This window comes from Talpa occidentalis, unplaced genomic scaffold, assembly GCF_014898055.3.
Source record: "Talpa occidentalis isolate TD23 unplaced genomic scaffold, MPIMG_talOcc4v2.1 talOcc4.4, whole genome shotgun sequence".
Taxonomy (NCBI): domain Eukaryota; kingdom Metazoa; phylum Chordata; class Mammalia; order Eulipotyphla; family Talpidae; genus Talpa; species Talpa occidentalis.
Genome location: NW_023604295.1, coordinates 136737149 through 136758560, shown reverse-complemented (window position 1 = coordinate 136758560; position 21412 = coordinate 136737149). Strand labels below are relative to the sequence as shown.

At 43.2% G+C, this 21412-nt stretch overlaps 1 protein-coding gene across 3 annotated transcripts in view; it reads right to left on the bottom strand.

The window, feature by feature from the left end:
* GALNT7 (polypeptide N-acetylgalactosaminyltransferase 7) overlaps window positions 1-21412 on the bottom strand; it is a 104805-nt gene that overhangs the window by 66496 nt on the left and 16897 nt on the right. The window contains exon 1 of one of the 3 annotated variants that reach the window (XM_054701044.1): window positions 15746-17633. The exons of the other annotated variants lie outside the window; for them this stretch is intronic. The gene's annotated coding sequence lies outside the window, so the exon portion shown is untranslated. Of the gene's footprint in view, window positions 1-15745; window positions 17634-21412 lie in introns of those variants that run through there. 3 annotated transcript variants of the gene reach the window in all.

Genomic DNA, 21412 nt, shown 5'->3' with positions numbered 1-21412 from the left:
GCTCTTCCTGAATGTCCATGTCCAGTGCTGGTATGCGTCCCTCTCCAGTGTGAGGGATGACAAGCTACATGGACACCAAATTTGTCAGTGGAAGACTCAGGTCTGCATCATTACACCCTTGGAAGAGTTTTGGGTCATGCTAGACATGTTTAATCATAGATAAAATGAAGAAACTGCTCTAGGTGAGCGCTATTTAATTAGAGGCACCTGTCAGACCCACCTGCGCATCTTTTCCAGCACATATACCCAGGCTTGCGCTCTCTCTCTCTCTCTCTCTCTCTCTCTCTCTCTCTCTCTCTCTCACACACACACACACACACACACACACACACACACACACTTTTTATCTCAGTAGATATAGTGGGGATACAAGCAAGGATACACATTCTGCAAAAGTTTCCAAGTAGTTCTGGATGAGCAACCTTCATTAGGAATTTCTAGAAATGGTTGTTTTAATACAAGGTTAATGCCAAGATAACCCAAAATTTAGAAGATGATCTTACCCGAGACTACTGAGCACTTGAAATGTGACTAGTCCAAATTGTAAATTCCACACCAGACTTTAAAGGAAAAAGAATTTCAAGTATGTCAGTAGTTCTTGGACTACAGATCACTTTGACTATGTTGAATTAAATAAAATGTTAAAATTAGCTTCACTAGGGTTTTAAAAAAATCTTTTAAATGTGGCCAGTAGAAAATTTAAAATCACCTATGTGACTTGCATGTACTTTTGTGTTGGCTAGCACTTGGAATAGTTTCAATAAAATTATCTCCCATAGAAAATACTTAATTTGTAACAGATTAATCTTTGTTGAAGAATGAGAAAGGGTGGGACTAACAAAGCAAATATAAAAGGAAGAAGAGGTGTCAGAGTGACAGCTCTCCTCTGCTTCTGGTAGAGATTTTGCCAAAGTGACCATCTTTCATTTTCCTCTGAGTGTGTTTACCAAAGAGTCAACGAAGGTGTTTCCAACAGCTGCAATTCTATCTTGCTCAAACACAGGCTCCATGCCCACAGAGACTCCCAGGCACGGCTTTCCTGGCATCCTTCCTGCCAGAAGACAAGTACTCATTCATCAGGCTGCAGTGAGTCATGTTGTAGCTGCAGTGTTTCTGTTCTCTAGTTCTTGAATTGTGAGGTACCCAGAAGCGCTCAAGGTCAAGAACTTTCTGTGCTGACTACCCTGGGAGTGAAGGCCAAGGACGGGCTGGCAGGTGGAGTGGGAAAATGGCCTCCAGGCCACCTACACATTCCTGAGGGAGGCGGCGGTGGAGGGCTGAGCGTGACTGCCAGAGCCAGGAGAAGAGACGCGGTGCCAGGGGCGCTGGCAGGTGCCACGTCGCCGAGCACACCTGCAGCGCTGATAGTGAAATCTGGCTAAGTGATCCTTTTCCCTTTGGCGCCAAGTCACTGTGCAAACATGTCGGGGAAGATATACGTTCATCGAATTGGCGGGGATTAGAGTTATGGGCAAGCAACTCCCTCTTTCGATTCTGGACCTGGAAGTGGGTGAGAAAGCCCACCTGCCATCAGCCAGGCAGTGGCCAGAACACACGCCGTCGACATTCTTGGGCACACCCACAGATGTGGGCCTCAAGAAGCAAGCCCCGCGGGTCTAGAGGTGTGCCACGAAGGAGACGGGAACTCCAGAGGGGCACACACACCTGCCTCTTCAGAGCCGCGCGGTCAGAGGAAGAAGGACCAGCCCACCGAGATGCAGTTGTCCTGAAAACACAACGAGGATGACAGGGCCCAAGCACACTGTGTGCTGGTGACCTGCGCGCCTGCCAGCACTTTAAAATGTCTTGGGGCAGTGTTAATGAGAACCAACTACTGACTGTCAAAGTTATAAACCTGACCCCATAAAAAACCAAAAACACTCAAACCCAAACCTGGAAGGGGTGGGATCTGGGGTGATGCAGAAGTTCTACAAGTCCTGCCCTGCTGGCAAAAATACTGAGGAAGAAGGCCTCCCCGGTGGCGCAGCGGTTGAGTGCTGGGTTGCGAAGCTGCCCGCAGCCTCTGCAGCGCTGGTTTGATCCCCGGCTGCTCCCCGGCCACCGGTGAGGGTCCCACATGGCGCGCAGACTTCTCCTGCCGCCCGCTGCTCCCCTCAGCAGTGTACTTCGGTCCTTCTGCCTGCTCTGCTCCCCGCTCTGGCTCTGGTGAATTCTCTCACCCTCCCGCGCTTCTGACTGTACCCAGTGCTTGTATAAATAAATAAATAAATCTTAAAAAAAAAATACTGAGGAAGAATTGAAAGATGGGCTGACCTGCTGCAGCCCCTTTCAAATGCATATAATTCTGCAAACGTTTCTTCTGGCAGAAGGGAAGAGGGAGCAACAGGTAAGAATATTTTTTAAAAAGAAGACAGTGATGGGGGAGGGGAGCTTGCCCTGCAGATATTAAAATGAACCCTGAAACCACAATGAAAGGTTTTTGAACGAATTTAGGTAAGAGATTAAACAAAGTTCAGAAACACATAAGTATAAACAAGAAGGGAGTGTTTAATGAAAGGTGAATCTTCAAAGCTCTGTATTACTTAATAAATGATATCAGGGCCCTTGGCTGGCTATTTGGACAAAAGGCAAATCTCTAAACTATTCCACCCATCAGTATAGATTCTGGAAATAAAGATTTAAATGTAAGAAAGAAATCATAGAACTACTCAAAGAAAACAGTCTTAAATGGAAGGAGTTTCTAAACATAACACCAACAGTAGAAACCAAAAGAAATCATCTTAGGTGGATCATAGAAAAAAATCTTCAAATTCTATACGCCGAAGCTATGGTCAGGTGGAGCTCAAGCTGGCCGCCTGGGCCCGTCTGCCTTTCAATCTTCCTGAGAACCCAGTTACATTTAAAAACGGAGATACAAGAAGGAAAGCCTCTCTGATAAAACAAAAAATAAACAAAACTAAAAAGAGGGAAAACCTGTCACAGGGGAGCGGAAGGCAGAGGCCAGAGGGAGTACTCTAGCATATGGGGAGCAGGTAAGACTGGTGTGGGAAGGGCTGAAAGGGCTGCTGTGGAGACAGATGCCAGTCCTGGGTAGGACACAGAGCAGAGGGAAGCTCCTGGAAAGGCCCCGGGCCCAGAATTCCCTGATGAAGATGGTTAGGAGAGAAGAAGGTTAATGGGGCTGAGATGCTAATATTCTCTTTTTATACAATGGAGAGTCAAGATATGCTGTCGAATGATAATGGAATAAAAATAGAGGATGATCATAAAGGTCATTAAGTCATAAAGGGAAATAAGAACTCAGGAAAAAGCAACATCAAGAGAATGAGAGATGAACAGAAAAGGGTAGGCCAAATTTACATCGTTTATATCAAGGAAGTAAGGAGAAATTTTCTATTGCTAAATCAAAAATAGGAAAAATTGCATATTTTCTAGTGCTATTAGAAAAATAGCATAAGTTTTTCATATTGAGGTTTTAAAACTTTCTCCAATTGCAAATACTACTTTGATTTAAAATACCCCTAAGGAAAAATCCTGGTGGATAGGGCAACCCAACCATTAATATTCGTAATTCCCAGTCTCTCACCCCTCCAGGTTTCTTATAAATCAATAGAAGAAAGAAGCAGCTCTATGGAAAAAATGGGGGAAAACAAACATGCAATTTGCAGAAGAAGAAATAGCCAAATCGTCAATAAGCAAATTTCAAAGATGCTCAACTTCACTAGTAATTTAATAATACAAATTAAAAACAATGAGGTTCTAACGTTATAATACATCACTTCAATTAAAAAAAAAATCCTTTCTATACCTATAAAATTGACAAAATTTAAAATGATAACATCCAGCGTTGGTGAGGTTGAATTTCAGTTACTGGTAAGGGAGCAAACTTCTGTAAAGTTTCTAAAAGGCAAATGATTTTCAATTTTGCATACCCTTTGGTGCAACAATTACAATTCCATCTAGAAGCCTACCCTAAGGAGATCACCAGGAGGTGGATGGAGGGGTGGAGGTGGTGGGAGGGGGCAACTCTTCTCTTGTGCAGCTATAACTTCAAAAAGAAACAAGGAAACAGGAAGTAGAACTGTATTTTTTAAGAATGTGCACTTAAATGAGCTGCATTTCTTATTACAGAACTGTTTACAGGAGTAGAGAGGAACGGTGTTGAGGGCTGACTTAATTTTACAAACAAATGATGGGGGAAAGCATTTAATGCTATGGAAGATAGAGGTTTTTTGTTTTGTTTTTTTTAAGAAGCATGTATTTTTATTTATTTATTTATTTGTTTGTTTGTTTGTTTGTTTGTTTATACAAGCACTGGGTACAGTCAGAAACGCGGGAGGGTGAGAGAATTCACCAGAGCCAGAGCGGGGAGCAGAGCAGGCAGAAGGACCGAAGTATACTGCTGAGGGGAGCAGCAGGCGGCAGGAGAGGTCTGCGCGCCATGTGGGACCCTCCTCTGGTGGCCGGGGAGCAGCCGGGGATCGAACCGGCGCCGCAGAGGCCGCGGGCAGCTTTGCAACCCAGCGCTCAACCGCTGCGCCACCGGGAGGCCCTGGAAGATAGAGTTTTAAGAGAAAAAAATCCTGCTATACTGAACTGCAAAATGAGCCCATTTTTTTAAAAAGGCATTTAGGCATTCTATCTGAAAATACAAATACACTGATGTGGGAAAGCGTTAGAGTAACAGATACCAAAATTAAGCAAGTTATCTTTGGTTAATAATTCTGTGTGTGCATGTGTGTGTTAAGAATAAAACCGAAAGGGCATTCTGGAGGCCATATCACTAACATTTGGGGGTAGGCTGAGTCACCCCAAAGGTCAGGAAGTTCCCTTTGGAGAGAGCTCTGGGGCCCACTACACAACTCCTCAGTACTGGAAACAGTGAGGAGGGAAATCCAAGAAAAGGCAACTGCGTGACCAAGGCAGGAAGACAGCTGGGTCCCCTCTGAGTGATTTCTCAGATTGTCACCAGGAATCAACGCCTCGCTCTCCTCCCTCCACTGTCACCGAGCTCAGGAGGGAGCAGGTGGCAGTGCTTTCTGCCTTCCTGAGTGTGTCTGGGCCCATGCCGGCCCCTCCGTGATCGGTGCTGCCCTTGGGAGAATTTCCGTTTGGCCTGGGTGTCTGGGCAGCCTTCTTCATGGCTGACCCTGCGGATGAGCTGGGAAAAGCACTTTCAAGTCTGCTTGGCAAGTTTTCAGAAATACTGAAGTGCGACCCTTTTGGCAAAATCAAACCAAATGATATCACACAACACCAAGGCTCTGATGAAATAGCGAGAATCGTCAAAGGAAGAAAAATCGAGGAGTACAATAAACCTTGCAATTATATGTCCTCACACACGATTCATAAACACAGGGTCTGCTGTTTCCTTCCAGAAACTGTCCTCTCTTCTGCCTTTAGAAGTGTAAGGTCAGGTACCCATGTACAGCAAGACCGTCACTTTTCTCCAAACTTCAAAATCCACTAAGACATAGATTTTTTTTTCACTAAGTCTGAAACGGTCCCTGCCTTCCTAGTAAGGAAAGGCTGCAGACTGGCAACTTAATGGGGGTTGATAAGAGAAGTCTGCTGGGTTCTTGGGCACCTGGCTGAGGCTCTGTGGGCCCGTTAAGCCAATTACCACGGAGGGCTATAGGACACAGTCAGCCATGACTAGAGAAAGCGGGTTTTCTCTGAGTGTCCCCCCCAGCCTCACGCTGATCATCTGCTCCCAGTGAGAGCCGGCATTTTCGTTGGTGTTCACACTGCATCCTATAGACTGAACTGAATCCTGAGACTGAACATGACTTATTGGTTTGATTCACTATAGAAGCAGCATATAACCCAGTTCTCTTTGCTTAAAATAGATGGTATTTTAATCACACAAATAGCTGTGAACTCTTCAAAACAATTTTTTTTCTTTATATTTATCTTGATTCCATAAGGCATGAAGGTGCACTGGTGACAGCAAGGACTTGGAAATTAATGATATTCGGGTTTGTATTAATACGTGGTTCATTCATTTCCTACCTTTGTGACTCTGGTACAAGTTTGCAATTAGTTAATTCATTATTTTAATAATCCTACCTTCTACTGAAGAAGACATAAGATAGTCTACCTAAAAAAATTTTCATTAAAAAAATCCAATTTTTTATTTTAATTTTTATTTTTAATTAATTTTTAAATTTACATCATTGTTCATTTTTAAACAATATTTCCTTTCCCCCACCCCCTCAGGTGGAGTCCCCATAGAGTTTCCTTCCCCAAGGCACCCAAGCACCATCACCTCAGTCCCCTGTGCTCCTCCCTCCCTCCCTCCCTCTGATCCCTCTCCCTCCCCCTCTCCTGCAGGACGTCTCCGGTTTGTAATTGTCCGTTTTTGCTTTGTTGTGTTTTGTACTGTTATTATTTTTTTTTACACTGATGTCTTATTTGGTTCCCCTATATTCCTGCTATAAGTGAAACCATCCAATATTTTTCTTTTTCCTTCTGGCTTATTTCACTGAGCATAATTCCATCTAGCTCCATCCATGTTGCTGTGAATGGCATGAGTTTATCGTTTCTGATTGCTGAATAATATTCCATTGCATATACATATATATATTTTTTTAAAGATTTATTTATTTATACAAGCACTGGGTACAGTTAGAAGCACGGGAGGGTGAGAGAATTCACCAGAGCAAGAGCGGGGAGCAGAACAGGCAGACTGACAAAATACACTGCTGAGGGGCGCAGCAGGCGTGGCAGAAGAGGTCTGCACGCCATGTGGGACCCTCGCCGGTGGCCCGGCCTGGGATCGAACCAGCGCTGCAGAGGCTGCCTGCAGCTTCGCAACCCAGCGCTCAACCGCTGCACCACCGGGGAGGCCCTCCATTGCGTATATATACCACATCTTCTTGATCCAGTCATCTATTTTGGGGCACTTGGGTTGTTTTCATGTTTTGCCTACTGTAAATAGTGCGGCAATAAACATAGGGGTATAGGTGGTCTTTTGAATCAGTGTTTTTGTGTCCTTTGGATAGATCCCTAGGAGTGGAATTGCTGGGTCATATGGTAGCTCCATTTTTAGTAGACTGAGCTACCCCCACACAGCTTTCCATAGTGGTTGGACCAGTTTACACTCCCACCAGCAATGCAGGAGAGTTCCTTTTTCACCACATCCTCACCAACATTTGTTGTTGCTTGCTTTTTTGATATGTGCCAGTCTTACTGGTGTAAGGTGGTATCTCAATGTAGTTTTGATTTACATTTCCCTGATGATAAGGGATGTTGAACATTTTTTTCATATGCCTGTTGTCCATTTGCATTTCCTTTTTGGAGAAATGTCTTTTAAGTTCTTCTGCCCATTTCTTGACTGGATTGTTTATTTTGTTTTTCTTGAGTCCTGTGAGTTCTTTATATATCTGTGTGATCAGTCCCTTATCAGTTGAATAGAGTGAAAAGATTTTTTTCCCTATCAGTGGAGTGTCTCTCCGTTTTGGAAAAACACAATTTTTAAAATATGTCAGACAGAAAACAGAAAGACAGGTAAATCAGTGGCAGGGGAGAAGGAAAACATGACACTGAAACAAAGTCAGAACAATTATTAAACCATTTGATAACCTACTTAATCTGAAGACATTTATTTGAGATGGATAATATCACAAATCTTGCAGGTTTATTGTAATAATGAAATCCTTTACAGAAACATCCAGTGTAATCCCTGGCATACAGTAGCTGTCCCATAAATGTTCCTTCTTTCCTTTCTCTTAAGCTTTTCTGTGATATATTTCTTCACTTTAAGCTGAGGTTCAAAAGTGATTATTTAAGAAATGTTATTCTAATCCTTTTCTCATTCAGAACATTACTTTTGTCTTACTGAAATAAAAAACAACATTCAACACACTTTGCAATATAGAACTTCACGATTATAGAATCTTTGTTCAAAAAAAAAAAGGAAATAACCGTATCGTGCAAAATATATTTGCTGCAATGTCCTTTAAAAGACTCATTCAACCAGGAAAAAGAATAATATAAGAAAGAAAAAATCAAAATCAACAAACAACTATAAACCAGAGATACACTATGGGGGTGGGGTGGGGAAAGGAGGGGATGGGGCCAAAATAAGGGGGGTGCAATTGTATGGGGAATATAAAAAAGAGAGAGAGAGATTCATTCAGCTCCCACTGCTCAGCAGACTCTGAAGGCCGGACAGACATAAGCGAAACGGAGATGTAAACCAGCAGGCCGTGGAGAACATCTACTCTGCGAATACCCAGGATAACATGGTTGCACATGGGAACTTCAGGTCCTCTGTTGTCGCTCTTGGATATTAATGTGTTTGTTAGGATGTCCCAGGATCAAATGCTATGTCAAATGAGGTTTTTTTTTTTTTTAAAGGAGTAGAAACGTATAGATTCTGAAAGGCAGTGTTTAAGAATGAAGCGGTCTCAGAACATGGCCGTGTGTATGACACATACAGAATAACTGAAAATAGTTTTAAAACACATTAATCTGAGTGACTTTCTGCCTCAAATAATCAAGGGGAAATGTGGCTCTGTCTAATGGAAAGACCTGACATTTTCATTCTCTTGGCATAAAATTGTCATGTTGCAAAAGGTGAGTGATTTTCAATAGAAAGCAATTAGATTAATTCCAAAGGGCTGCTACCGAAGTTAGACATATAATTGGCTAGCTAAATGGCTTCGTTCATGTACAGATAGAATTTTAATAATTTCTTTAGTTTTATAAAAATTTCCCACTAATCTAAATGGTTAGGGAATGAGTTCTTTGGGGCTCTGAATATTTAGGAGAACCAAGACTTTTCTATTCTACACATGGATTGTCAATTTTCTAAGAAATAGGAATCAATAAAATGCCAAAATTGTTCCAGATACATTTGAACTTCTGTTGATTCAGAGGAAACGCAGTCAATCTTTCAATGCTTTAAGGTCATTTATGATATCTACTAATATCACAGAACTCTGACTCTCATCCAACCCAATCCCTCTAGCTAGTGGCTTGCTGCAGATTTTGACTTGTCTCATCTCACCCTCAACCCTGTTACTGCCTCCCACTTACCCCAAATAGAGGACAGCAAGATTTAAACTTAAACATTCTTCAGAACTTTTTTTCTTTTTATTGGTTAAACAAAGTTCACTTGGGTAGAAATCAGATGAAGCAAGTTTTACCATCCTTTGCTGGGTAGGGTGGTGCCTACATGGTGGGTAGTGGGCCAGAACTCTCACGGGCAAGCCTGGCTCAAGCGGAAAGGGCTGGAGGGTAGCCAGTCACTGGGATGTGCTGACGGCACCGCGTCACCTTCTGAGGAGAGTGACGACCACCGTGGCGATGTTACGAAAGGAGTAACACACCATCATCACCATTGGCATCTACTTGAGCAGGTGGCCCTGATCTTCTAAGAAGTGTTTTCGGAACTTTGCACATACTAACAAAAATCTACTGGAAGAGGCTTTATCAGGGTCTCTAATATTTAGTCACAGAGGTTCAATGACTTCCCCGAGGTTGTAAAGCAAATAAGTGGCAGAGGTGGGATTTGAACTTGGGCAGTCTGGCTCCAGTCTCACGCCACGTCCGTCATACAACCTGCTCCCTCTATTACACATGCTACTTTATCAGAGAACTTAGTACCCTGCCCTCTAAATGTTGAGTCTCTCTCCTTAGAATTACCCTATTACTCTATTCTCTCTCTGCAACACATAGTAACTAGCATGTCATGCTCAATAACGATTTACTGTTTTATATATATAAATTTTTGAATATTTCTTAGTCATACTCTTTTGCCCTTGTATTAATGTTTCCTAAAAGTATGCTCCAGGGCCTCCCCTGGTGGTGCAGTGGTTGAGCGCTGGGCTGCGAAGCTGCCCGCAGGCTCTGAGCAGCGCCGGTTAGATCCCTGGCCTCCGGCGAGGGTCCCACATGGTGTGAGACTTCTCCTGCCGCCCGCTCCTCCCTTCAGCAATGTATTTCATCAGTCTGCCTGTTCTGTTCCCTGCTCTGGCTCTGGTGAATTCTCTCACCCTCCCGCGCTTCTGACTGTACCCAGTGCTTGTATAAATAAATAAATCTTTAAAAAAATAAAATAAAATAAAAGTATGCTCCAGAGAATACAAACTACCTTTTATTTCTGTCTCTGTCCTGGCCAAGAATTTTGCCAGTCGAGCTCACCCGCACGATTCCAGTTATTGTTCAGATTCTGGCTCGAATATCCCCCTTTCACCAGGCCTTGTGTGACCATCCAATCTAGAATGGGGTCACAGCCTTCAGATCCTCAAAGTACTCAGCATTATCGGAAATCATCATTTCAATCTTTTCTCGAATATTATTTACAGATTTTAGGGTCAAACAAATTTGCTCAGGACATTTCAGACTTGTGAATCCTTATGGTTGGGTTGGGCAGGAAGTGTAATAAACAGTTTTTGCCACAGTGATCTAGCTTTAGGAATGTTTGTATTCTAATAGGGTCCTTTAGAGGACCTACTCTGTGAATACTGCGTTAAGGGGCCTAGCCCTCCAGCTTTCCTTCACTAATGAACCAGGCTCTATAAGACAGATGAGCAGCTGTGTCATGCAGAGAACTTGGGGTGAGCATGCCTCCCACCTTCCCTAGATAAGCAAATTCAGAAGGAGTGCTTCACCTTTAGACAATTTTCTCAAGGGGAAGAACAAATTTTAATAGCTAAATGCAAGAAAGACTCTTTTACTCTCAACTGAAAGTATTGGTTGGATCTGCTACTTCTTTTCATTGTGCTCTTTCCCACAGTAGTGAAGTTACGGAGATTAGGTTTTAAATGAGGTTTATATTCCTGGAAACCACTTCTCACTTCCCCCTTTCCTTCCTCACAGGCAGAGTCCAGGGCTTCTGCTACAACAAACACCTGCTTCCCCCTTCCCCCCAGCTCTCCCCAGAATGCAGCAGAGGTGAGGGAGGCCAGGACTTGTTACATGTGTGTCATAATCCTCTTAGCAGCCCAGTGAGGCAGGTGCGGTCTCCATTTTACAGATAGGGAAGCTGAGGCTCTGAAAGACTGAGTATTTCGGCCCCTATTCACCGAGGAACCAGTAAATTGGATCAGGGCTCAAATACAGAACTGCGGCGTGCCTACTTGTGCTCACACTGCTGCTTGTGTAACTCCAGACAAGAATAATCCTCCTGTGGTGAGGGCTTTTATTTTCCCACTACTTGATGACATTAGGTTTTCATGGAATCTAAGCTCAAAACAAAACATCTCGGATGACCAAATAGTACAACCATTTCCTATTTCTTTACAAGATAAGAGATGAGAAAGAAGAGAAAGGTCCTTTTCACATTTCTGAATTAAGTGGATTAGGAAATGAACTAGTTTTGTCATAAAGGTCTGGCTTTAAGCTGATCAGAGCCATCGGTGTCCGTCCTTTTCCTTCACATACATGAAATTTCTTAATTGTTCTAGAAGTTGGTTGTTGTAATAGACTCCAGATGCAATATAAATTTATAAAAGCTTAGATTACAAAAATCCTGCATAGCAGTATTATTTTAAGACAGGAATATAATTTCAGCGATAAGCGTCTGAAACTCTGGGGTTATGTTCTGGAGCCTGTAAAAAAAAAAGGTATTCACAGAGTTAGATCCCTACTACCCACACCTTGAAAATCCTGGCAACATAGTTTTTTTTTATTTCCCTGCAACAAAAAAGAAAGGAGAGAGAGAGAGACTTTCAAACACATGTAACTGTCAAATGCACCTCTGCGTGTCTGGGCTAAGACTCTGTTTTGATATGCACCAATCTGATTATTTAAAAATACCAGAAATGGGCCTCCCCGGTGGCGCAGCGGTTGAGCGCTGGGTTGCGAAGCTGCCCGCGGCCTCTGCGGTGCCGGTTCGATCCCCGGCTGCTCCACGGCCACCGGAGGAGGGTCCCACATGGCACGCAGACCTCTCCTGCCGCCCGCTGCTCCCCTCAGCAGTGTACTTCGGTCCTGCCTGCTCTGCTCCCCGCTCTGGCTCTGGTGAATTCTCTCACCCTCCCACGCTTCTGACTGTACCCAGTGCATGTATAAACAAAACAAACAAACAAATAAATAAATAAAACATGCCTCTATTAAAAAAAATAAATAAAAATTTATAAATAAATAAATAAATAAATAAAAATACCAGAAATGAATGAAGATAACATTCAGGGGCTGTGAGGCTAGGCCGCTTTATACTATTGCACCATAATTTGTGTCCATGACAACCAAACAGTAATCTTTATATTACCAATTGTGCCCAGCCCTGCTCCAAACCCCAAGTCCCCTGCAGAAGGTCTGGTGGAACACAGACAGCGCTTCAGTTGTAAACAACTTAAACACATCCCAACCTCACTCTCTTCTTTATTAAACAGGAAACTAATGTAATTTTATATAATTTAATGTCCAAAAGTTCATTTTTTTCTCTATTAATTATAGAATTGTCAAATAACTATAAGTATCTCATTTATGTCCGAAAGCAAGCAGTGCAAGCAGCCTGGGTTATTAGTAATTTCCAATTAACTTGAAGGCAGCTAATCTTTTGGCTGTGTGACATCAATAAGAGGCCTATTTTAGTTGTAGGGTCTAAATTAAAATGTTAACAGAAGCACACAATAATCTGTATTCTCTTTTTGGTCACTGTTAAATCCCTCATGCCATTCAGGAAGTGTCTCTGGAGTCTATGTCGCAGTCTATGTCAGGGTGTCTGTCCACTGTCTAAGACAAGACACTTCTGAGTAAACAGAAGCTTCTTGATCTGTTTTCATCCAGGCCATCCACTTACATGAATAGCTGTTTCAGAGGAACAACATTTATAGTAAACAATGAATGGAACAGAAATCTGAACACACACTGTCCAGAGAGTGACCAAGGGAAGAACCCCTCTGCCTCGACAGTGGGAGGTTATCATCCTCAGGATCAGGTGTTCCTGAAAGAGGGTGTGGCCCAGGCACCTGGAAGTGGAAGGTATGTTTTATGCCATTTTTGTTCCCTTGCAAAAGGACCCTAAAATCCTGGAGAAGTTACCGAGTTTACTCCTGAGAAGAGGAGAAACAACTCAAGCATTTAAAGGTCTTCTGGGATGAAAAGTCACTAGATGCAGATAATGGTTCCAAACATGAAACTCAATTCAAAATTAGCCTAGAACTAGCGCTCGTTGCTCAGACCCCTTCAGTCTTGGAAGATTTCTGGGTTCATCAATCTCCTAGCTGGCTTCAGTTCCCTATAAGATATAACTAAATTTTGGGGCCTTCCTGGTGGCACAGGGGTTAAAGTCTCAGCACCATCAAGCAATCCGCTAGCCATGGCAGCACAAGTTTGATCCCCGGCCAGGGAGCTACCCACATGGCACAGCAGACCTTTCCTGTAGTGTATTTCAGTAGATGTCCCTATTCTGCTCCCCGCTCTGTCTCTGGTGAATCCTCACACCTCCCGCACCTCTGGCCTACACTCCAGTTCTTGTATGCCTAAATAAAAATAATCTTTAAAATTAAAATAAAGATATAACTAAACTTAGTCACAAATGCTTGGAGAAGAGGCTAAGTAAAAATAATCACAGTATAAGAAACTTGTTTAATGACATATCATCAAGCCACTCAATTCCAAATCCCAAAGGCAGACTTGGTATTTTCATCTTGAAATTAAGGAAAGAAATGGCTTTATAAATAGTTTGTGTGTGCGTGAAACGAAATCTCATGAACAAATAGAGCCTTTATTCTTACACCAGCACTGAAAATGAACATCTGTAGTTTAGCCACTGATACTAAGTTGAAATAACTAAGGAAACACAAGCCAGAAGTTCTTGAGCTTCCAAACCCTGGTGGAGGAATTGGTCTGAATGCACCTAAGGCTAAAAGCCAGATCGCACTGCTCTCTTGTGAGATAAAATCCTAATCAAAGACTCAACACAGAACCACTTCCAAGAAATTGCTTAGATTTAAAATCCACTGTCAATTTTATTTTATTACCAGCAAACATCTCTGCCTTTTTTTTCTGAACATAACGAATTCCTGTATTTACACTCAAGGCTGCAGAATATTTCTGTGATTATGAGAGTGTGGTAAAAAAAAGTTCCCAACAGTTTCCCAAACATTTTTTTTAAAGTTGCAATATGGTGTATACTAACCCTCAGGCACTAGGACAGACTTTCCAAGTTGATAAATAAATTGCCTCCTTTAAATTGTCCCTTTAAACCACACAAGGCATGTACAAAATAAGCCTCTAAACACCACATATTAATATGCTATATTAAATCTGACAGTAAGAACGCCAATTAGTTTACCTCATTAGTTTCTTAACCTTCTATTATCTCTTAATGCTTTAAAAAGTTGGTACCCTAAGCAAATGCAATAATAATAATATCATGAGGCAATCATTTGAACCATTAAATAAATATTTCATCAATCCAAAGACTTGAAATCCATTTACAAATAGGAAAGTTGAAGACTAAAAGTCAAACAGCTATTATTAGATAATTCTTTAACTATACAGCATGTGAATAAAATTTAAAATATATTTAAAAAAACTCAATAAACAGTAAACTGAAAATACACTTAGCCACTTTTAAAAACTTACTATAGTTTTGGATAAAATCATCTATTCTATAAACCACTCAGATACTTCCCTAGTCAATGACAGATTTATTTTCAACTCATTACGTTATATTCTTTAGAAACTGGGTTAAAATGATACCTTTCTTAACTAGAAAATAATATTAACTAGACGCCAACAATCTGGGAGGTGAGTACTCCTTTCTTCTAGTGTTACCTTCTGGGTTATTGTTCATTTACACAGAAATTTCTACAAATGTCATATCATATACACTATATAAAGTCATACTGTGTATCACTGTGAATGATTCCTTAGCAAAAACAAAATCTACAAAAAGGCTGGCAGCTTAAAAATTACAGGAAACCAATTTTTACTCTTGTACAACATGCTTCATCTTCCTGAGTTGCCAAACCTCAAAAACAGAGCTGGGGTGGGCGATGCCAGGCAGAGGTGGTGACAGAAAGGTAAGGGGTTGGGTGCCAAATTCCTGTGTGTGATATGAGGGTCCCGCTCAAAAACCTTCCTCTCTGGCCTAGATAGGAAATTCAGTAACTCCTTTAGGTCAAAGGAGAAGATTATTTCTGCAGGGGGCATAGTACTCTCCAGTGGTTTGTATACACACTACAGAAACCCAAGTAATTAGTTAACCTACGTGAAATGGCATTTATTATCAGGATGCAGGCAAATGCCACAGAGTATAACATGTAAGAACAGGTAGCTCCATGGAAATTAGAAGGCCGTCGCGCATTCACGTGTTAGTCCTCCTTTTGCTGTCCCACTCCATAACATCTTTTATCTCTGCTGCTGGAAAGAAATCATTCCATTCCCTTCTCTGAAAACTGGCTCCCTCAGCAAGACTTTTAGGTTTCTTTCCCCCATAGCTTTGTTTTGTACTGTTGGAGCTGACCCTGGATCCCTGTCCACAGACGCCCTAGCCATCTCTAGCGGATGCCCCACACCATGGTAAAATCCTAGGGCCAAAAATATAATACATGGAGCTTGGATAACAAGGTGCCAACTAGCTGAGTCCACAGAACAGGGCGGTCCCTTCCAGACCACAGGTAGGGACAGAGAGCCGACGCCAGGGTGTAGCCGAAGATGCCACAAGTTCCCTCTGAACTGGAATGTCATGCAGGGAAAACCTTGGCCACTGGCACAAATAGGAACCCTGGGAGAAAGGCGCAGGCAGGAACATTTGGGGTTCTGCTCCCCACCATTAGACTCTACAGCCTCTCAAGGCAGTGACGGCAACTCAAGAACTCACCTGTCCTTGTCAGGGTGACCTTGCAGGCCCTTCCGGAGCCCTGGCAGCCGGCAGCGTTCATTGTGTGCCGGATCCAGTACCGGTGAGGACAGCCTTTCAGGAGCAGGCAGGCCCAGGCAAGACACTAGAAATGGTTCTGTGAGGACAACTAATACAGAGACAGGGATGAGGCAGCTTCCCTTGGAAGTTAAAGTAAAAAATAAAAGGACTTTTTGGCTTATGAGGGTGACGACCTCAGCAGGAATATGGCTGACACACAAAGACCCACAATGAGCGGGAGGGGACTGCCCAGCAAACTCAAACTTCTGAAATAAGGAAAACCCTTGAAGCCAAGCTAGGGTTGTTTTTTGGGCAACTGTATAATACTTCCTCACACAGGACAAAGGCCGTCTTAATAATTATTTCCTTCTTTCCACTTTAATCTTGTCGTTGGCATCAATACTTGCTTCCCCACAGCACACACCTACACACACTCCTTGTACAGGGCCGACTTTGAAAATAAGTTCAAAAGGTAAATCTCCACAGGTCTGTTCTTTTCTACTTTCCAGGTCGAATTAGTTCTATTTTAATATTCAACATGTGTCAGCCTCGTCACATTTGCCTTGTGCCACAAACCAGGTTGTTCCTTCCCCGAGGGCGGAGACCGTCTCAGTCCTCAAGACCCAACACAACACAAGGCACCACCAAAGTCTCACTAAGCAGTTCCATGAGTCACAGACACTAAAGATAAACAAATTCAAGACAGCTTAAGGAATTTTGTGAATAATAGTTTCATAAAGGAAGGAACGAAGATCAAAGCTGCCTCCTTTTCCAGGGAGGGCAGGAGGTGTGGCTTCCCGTGATGGGGCTGTGGTGTAGGGAGAAGGCAACACACGAGGCTGGCAGCCACTGTCCTGCTTGGTACGCACCGGGAACACTTGCACAAGAAAGTCTATTCTGTCTATCTGAAGTCAGACCCACATCACGTCCAGCCCAGATCCACCTCTCTGACTTCTCTGAGTATTGTTTGGCCCCAAACCTTCCACCACGAACAAGCCAGAGGAAGATTTTTGTATCCAGGACCAAGTCGGTTCCTAAACTATTACCTCTCAGCTCTGATCCCACCCTTCTAATCCTGCCGTGTGGTCTGGAATTCTGCAATCATTTCTCCTGTTAGGCTGCTGTTAGGCTTCGCTGACAGGGGTGCCAGAGGGAGGTAGAAAGGCTGGCAGATTAGTTCTTTGCTGGCTGTCAAAGTCCAGGCACGTCACCTGGGCAGCTGGAGAGGTTCTAATCTCTAGCATGCATCCAAGCCGGCCCCCACCTGCCCAAACAGCCTCTATCTTCTGAAGATACAACCGCAGTCAGCCATGGTCCCCCCACCATGTCACCCACAGGGATCTGAACCCCAACCTACAGACTCTTCCTGTGAGCTTCTGAATTCTAATGATTCTAAGTTTTTCCTCTTACCACCCCCACTTTCCCCCCACAGGGGTAGCAGCTCTCTTTGCAATCACTCTGTGTTTTCAATGTTCCATTTACTTTTCAATGCTCCAATACATCTTGTTCATTAAGACCCACTTCCCAGTATTGTTATGTGAATCCACAAACTTCTGCTTTTGCTAATTCTTCCAATGACCCACAATTCTTTCCATGGCCCTCTGACTGCCAACAAAGGGGTCTGAGAATGACTTTGTAGTAATATGTCTCTGCCAACGTAAAAAGTCCAAACCTCCTATCCATTAATCTGACAGTGGATAAAGCACTCGATGAAGGCAATGGGGATAGTTCCAGCTGGCAGAAAAATGGGCAAGAAACCATGACTCTATTAGTAATCACATAAACAAAGAACATATAATTTTAATAAACCATCATAATTCAATGTGAAAGTTACTGAACATCTATGTTAAAAAGCATGGCTTGGTAATAATGGGTATAAAAGAGAAATTTAAGAACTGGTCCTTACTGATTCAAGCTTAGCAGACAAATCTGACAAACAGGAATCAACAGTATAGATAACAGTACAATACAAAAATAAATCTCATGTTTGGGTAAGAAAACCAAAACTATACCAGATACCAAGGCCATGTTGATCTTCAGAGAAATCAGATGGAAATAAAAGTTGAGTTCCAGTGAATTTGACCCTTGTCTTTACAATGCTATCATTAAAAAACTTGCATGCTATTTGTTAAATAAATTTTATTTATTTTTATTTTTTAAAGATATATTTATTCATGCATACAAGAACCGGGGTATAGGCAAGATGTGCAGGAGGGTGAGAGGATTCACCTGAGACAGAGCGGGGAACAGAACAGGCAGACTAACTGAAATACACTGCTGAGGGGAGCAGTGGGCACGACAGGAGAGGTCTGCCATGCCATGTGGGTATCTCTGCAGCCGGTCGGGATCAAACCTGCACTGCAGAGGCTGTGGACAGCTTCACAGTGCTGTGCTCAACCTGCTGAGCCACCAGGGAGGCCCATATATGCTATTGTTTGGTAGCAAAGTCTACTATTCCTCTCACTATCCTTTCTTCCCTTCTCTTCCGTTAAATAACCGCCTCCTAACTTCCCAGTTTTAGCTGTACACACAGTACATCCCCAACGTCTTCAGAGTGACCACATTCATGAATGTGTCTGAGAGAAGGATGTGCAGGTGAAGAAGGAAACTCCCCTTTCTGTTTCTTCCTTCCTAGAGCTGGAATTTGGACCAGGTGATGAAATCTCAGACCACAATGATGGAAGCAGCTCTAGGGGAATGACAGAATCACAACGGAAGAGGGCCTGGATCCCTCACGGTGTCATCATGAAGTTGCTGGGTTTTTATGTTAGATGAAAAAAATCCAATTTCTTGGATATCTATTACAGTAGCCAAATCGATATTGTGATTAATATAAACCCCAAATACATCCAGTAACCAACCCGTTGCACTCACGGAGAGCCAGCAGTCTCTGTGCCTTTGGCCTGCCTCTCCGGGTGCCCAGGAGTTGGCACCATGGTGGTGGTGGCCTTCTGCTGGCCAGCGGGCGCCACGCAGAGACCGCAGAGGAATTTATGCATGGAGCACGGAGTGGTTCAGGACAAGTGATGCTCATTTTGTCAGGAGTCCCTTGAAGCCAAGGAGGAATATCCATGATAACTACAGGGAGTTTCCAAAAGAAAAGGTGGTGTTTTCGGGTCAAACTTCACTAGAGGGCCTCCCTGGTGGTGCAGCTGGTTGAGCGCCATGCTGTGAAGATGTCCGCAACCTCTTCAGCACAGGTTCGATTCCCAGTCAGCCAGGGAGAAACCCACATGGCGTGGCAGACCTTTCCTGTCATGCCTGCTGCTCCCCTCAGCAGCGTATTTTGGTCATCTGCCTGTTCTGCTCCCCACTGTCTCTGGTGAATTCTCTCACGCTCCCACACCTCTGACCTGTACCCCAGTTCTTGTATACATAAAAATAAATCTTTAAAAAAACAAACTTTACTAGATTCCTGCTTTTAAGAAGCTTCACTCAATCTTGTATATGCAGAAAAAGGTACCACACAACATGAACATGATATGGCTTTGGCTTCATTTGCCTGCAAATGTCTACTAAAGCATCTATTTGTTTGGGGGATCTGTTTTGATATTTTCATGATGTGAAATGACTTTCCAATCTATTTTTATAAAAACAGAAATCTATCATGGGTTATACTTAAACCATTTGTTTCACCACCAAAGTCCAGAAACCACTTATGCTGACATTCCCTGTATAGAAGAAAGTCCTAAACTTAGCAGATCCACGAGGCTGCCGAGGCAGCGGAGCAAGACCCCGATGACTGCTTAGCAGGGCTGTTCTAATAAACGATTTACACTGAGGAGTAGGACTTCCTGTAATTGTGACATACTCACTGTGTATGAGAATTTACAACAGAACTGAAATCATTTTTGACAAACAATAGAGCGAGACCAGTGAGTGTGTCCACTGGAAAGCAGCACAGGGTGCCATGTGCCCACCCAGTGCTGCCCGAGGTGCCTACCGGCGCTTACCCCATCTGAAGACCAAGAATGGAGTGCTGCTCTCACTGGGGATCACCACCTGGAGATAATGAGTATTTGTCAACTTGAAAAAAAGCCGCTAGAACAACTGGACCACTCCCCTCTTTGGCAATAAGACCAGAAGAGAATCAGCAAGGGCCCCCCAAAAGGGCCTGCCCTCAAGGAGCTTCAGGACCTGGAGAGACAGGTGTGAGAGCAATGGGGTGCTTACAACCATGCACACATGAGTAACCTTTCCAAGACCAGAGGTAGCCGTGTAGACTCAAGTGTGTTAAAGAAAATTTCCAAAGAGAGGGACCCTAAAGAGGTTGTGCAGGACAGTGAGGTTCGACAGCTGCGTGAACATGCCCAGTAAGAACATGTAAGAAAAGGCCCGAGGGCAGCGCCCAGCAGGCCCCAGCAGGCAGGTCCCTGCTCTGGAGACAGCACCCTCCCCAGAGTACTGACCGGTCACCCCTCCAGGTAACTCCCTCTCTGATTCAGCTGGCAGCAACCTGTTCTCTCTTCTGTGAAGCCTGACTCGGAGAGCAGGACAGGCTGTGAAATGAACTTTGGACAACCAGTGCGTGCTGTTTATCTCTAGGGGGGCTACAACAGGCAACATTTCTCAACCATATTGGCCAACAGCCCTTTTTAAAGTAACTTCTGCTAACAAAGGTTGGGTCACAGAACACAGCTGCAAAGTGCCCATGGTGGAGCCAAGTCCCACCTGAGAGGGTGGCTCTGTGGCCAGTGTGGGTGTGACCCGTGTGTGTGTGTGTGTGTGTGTGTGTGCTGAGATACATCTACTCCTATTTGCCTCCCAGGCCGAGTGACCTCAGCAAGGCGTTTAATTTCCCTAAGCCACAAGTTTTCTCAGCTATAAAATGGCAGATCAATGGAGAACGTAAGCGGCCTGGCAGCAAGAACAGTTAAGACCTCAGTGAAAGCTCCTGACCAGCATCTGATGCTCACCAATCAATTTTCAGATGACACGGGAGCCGACCTGTTGCATTACTCTCTATAAATATAAATACACAAACAAAATGTTTAAATTAAGATTCAGGGACACAGAGGAGCTGCATGGCAGCACAGCGAAACAGACGCAGCCTCACTATGCAGTCACTGGAAAAGGGGGCGTAATTTTCACTTTTAAATGTTTGTTATATGGAGAAAAAGATGTGACAATCTCCGCGAGTGACCGAGTTAAATTAGATAAATCATTCTTCCCCGAACAGAGACAAATAGAAGATGAATAAAATCAAGAAAACAAAAGTATTTACTAGACCTCTCAGTTAACCTCCTGGCAGTGACTTAAATTTCTTAATATTTATCCACTAAGGGGGAATTACAGCTTCAAGTTTAGCAACCACAACTCAAAATTAATTGCAAACTACACTCAGAAGACTAAGGAAAAGGCAGTGAACTAAGTACCTTCCAGAGAACAGCTGTCCTTCCAGTTTTGTTTTCAGATCACTTCTGTTTTTCTCAGGAAGCACCTTAATTAGTTTAAATAGCAAGTCTTAAAACCACCTTATAAAATCTGGGCTATTACCTATGCCTTTTTTTCTTATAGGGCAAGTGAAAAACCATTTTGTGAATGTGGTGTTCACAAAAATTTAGGATCTGTCATACTTAGCACGCTGGCATTTCTTTTTTTGTTCCATAACGTTCTTTTTTTTGAAAA